The sequence below is a fragment of the Quercus suber genome, unplaced genomic scaffold (assembly GCF_002906115.3).
Source record: "Quercus suber isolate HL8 unplaced genomic scaffold, Cork oak 2.0 scaffold_358, whole genome shotgun sequence".
NCBI lineage: Eukaryota > Viridiplantae > Streptophyta > Magnoliopsida > Fagales > Fagaceae > Quercus > Quercus suber.
In genome coordinates this window covers 671,403-674,355 of record NW_027069810.1, presented here as the reverse complement: position 1 = coordinate 674,355, position 2,953 = coordinate 671,403, and the positions used below count along the sequence as shown (strand labels likewise).

The 2,953-nt window shown below is 33.7% G+C and overlaps 1 pseudogene; it reads left to right on the top strand.

The window, feature by feature from the left end:
- Positions 1–526: 526 nt before the first annotated feature.
- LOC111986976 (serine carboxypeptidase-like 45) lies at positions 527–2,479 on the top strand (annotated as a pseudogene).
- The last annotated feature ends 474 nt before the right edge of the window (positions 2,480–2,953 follow it).

Sequence of the window (2,953 nt, the reverse complement as noted above, 5' to 3'; positions counted from 1 at the left end):
GTCATGAATTTGCGTGATGGACTCCTCGACTTTTGAACTTAACAACTCAATTGGAACACAAATTAAGAAACTTAAATGAGACACATGATTCAAAATTAGATTATAATTGAAATTCAATTAAAATCTAACAATTTGACTTTATTTAAAATAAAAATAATAAAATGAAATATTTTATACCTCTTAACTTTCACTTGCTTCTTTTAAAAAAAAAAAAAAAAAACTTTCACTTAGGATGCTCACAAAAACTTTATAATAATAATGCATCCAACTTCACCCATTTTCGTTTTCCAAACATTGGACAAAATATGGAACCTGGCATTAGAAGAAATTTTCATCTTATATGGATGGACTACGGAACAAATACAAGAATATGCACAAAACCTTGTTTGACCAAAAAAAGAAGAAGAAGCGCATAATACGTTGATTTCAGTGTTATTCCCAAACAAAATTATATATAACTACATAGGAAAAATGCTATTTACACCATCTATAACACCGACATCTTTTCCCTTCGTCCATCTTTCTTATGGCTTTTTGGTTCTTTGTGTTGATCTTTTCCTTCTATTCCAAGTCTTCTGCAGAGGTGGTAACAGCCCTCCCTGGACAGCCAACCAATGTTTCTTTCAAACAGTTTTCTGGTTACATTACTACAGATGCTCAGCATGGCCGAGCTCTATTCTATTACTTTGTTGAAGCAAAATCAGCGAGCCCACTTTCAAGACCCTTGATCCTGTGGCTCAATGGAGGTTATTATCTGAGTTATTTAATCATCTTTCTTGCTATATGGTCACTAATACTATATATCAATAAGTCTACTCATACAATAAATTTTGCCACTTTTTTTCACAATTGTTGAAGTGACATTTTGTGATTTGTGTACAATAAAAGTAGTGTCACTGATAAGCTCTTGTGAATGTAATGCTTAACCAATCTTAACTTACCGTCTTAGCAAGTCATGAAAAAAGTTGTGAAATTTTTGTATATCATTGCTTTGCTCATATATTATGACACTTAATGTTGTTTTATGCTTGATTCTAGGCCCTGGATGATCTTACCTTGGTTATGGTGCATTTATGGAACATGGTCCTTTCCAACCTGGGGATAATGGACTTCTTGTCAAGAATAAATATTCATGGAACTTGGGTAAATGTGTTTATATCAGTTCATTATATAGCCAGTTATTATTATTATTATTATTATTTTATTTTATTTTTTTAATAAAAAAAAGTTTGCCATGCTATACTGACTTCATAATGAAATATTTGGATAGAATCAAACATGTTATATGTTGAGTCACCTATTGGGGTTGGATTTTCCTACTCAAACACAAGCTCGGATTTCTTAGGGTGGAATGATACTCGGACGAGTATATGTGCATTTAACTATTGGTAGTATTACTTCTGTGTTCTGCATTTGTTAATATTTCTCAAACTTTTCAATACATAATCTTTTTTTTTTTTTGTTAACAGCCAAAGATAATTTGATATTTTTAATAAACTGGCTGGAAGAATTCCCAAACTACAAAGACTCCGATTTGTTTTTAACTGGTGAAAGCTATGCAGGTAATTATGATTTGTTTTTGCTATCCCTCAAATTTCATGATTATGATTATTGAAAATTGTTAGAGTATTGGTTAAATAATTAAGTTTACCTATTCCTAAGAGCTTAAACTTTAGAAAAAAGTGACAATATTTGATGATATGAAAGCAAGTAAGCCTAAGTTGGAACTCTGTCTCCACTCCGTCTCCCATTTAAACAGTTAAAACCATAAATGTTGAGTCCACACTTGTTAAAAAGCTCCAAGCTTTTTAGGATTTGGGATTTCTTTTGCTAATTAGTTTAAGAAGAAAATAGATGAAACGTTATAGGTATAAGCTCTAAGATTAAGATTTTGTGCACCTAAACAATCATTGAAACTTCTAGATATGATCATTAAATTCAGCTATCTCAATATTGACATCTTTGGTTGCAGGCCACTACATCCCACAGCTTGCAGCCTTGTTGATAGAGTACAATAAGAATCCAAATATCAAACCAATCAAGCTGAGAGCCATTGCTGTAATGACCAATATTAGTGAGAGCTAAAAAGTTACTTTCTGGATTACAATGTTGTTAATAATAACAATAACTTTACTCTCATTGTTGTTTGTAGCTTGGAAATCCACTTTTGGACCTAGACATTAGGGTGCAGGCTGGCGACTACTTGTGGTCACATGGAGCAATATCTGATGAAACACTAATGTTGAAGAATTCTGTCTGCAATGACTCAAAATATCTTAGTGAAGACGTCCACGGGAAATTGTCTCAAGGATGCAAAGATGTGTTTAAAAGAGCTTCAGATGAAATTAGCGCAGATGTTGCTCATGATGACCTCCTCTTCCCAAATTGCTTGTCATCAAGCTCAGCTGAGCAATTTAGGCCCAAGGGGAAGCGTGGGAAGATTCGTGCAATGGCATACACAATGTTTTATGATGTTTAATAACATTGAGTTCGAATTGTGCATTATAAGCGTATGGTTGGATACTTGGATTGGCTTATTCACTGAAAGTAGGTAAAAGTACAAATGTACCAAGAAAAATGATGCAATAAAAAGATGTGGTATAAACAAATAAACTAAATAAGCTCTAGATAAAAGCTAAACCAAACACATATGTAATGAGGAGTCTTTGTGGCCCTGGACAGTTTGCTAGCAGGGGAACCAGAGGGGATCCATGCCTTGATGGAAGGGTATTCACCTATCTAAACAAGCCTCAAGTTCAGAAGGCAATGCATGCCAACATAACTCACCTGCCCTCCCATTGGAACTTCTGTACAGGGTCTATTTCTTTCTCTTTCAGTGTGTGTGTGAGTAAAAAGAAATTCTCTAGTGGTTTGCTTCGTAGTTTACTTACAAGTTGATTTATAGATTAGTTAATCAAAACGTGTAAAAGTTGTAGGCCTCTTGAATATCAGG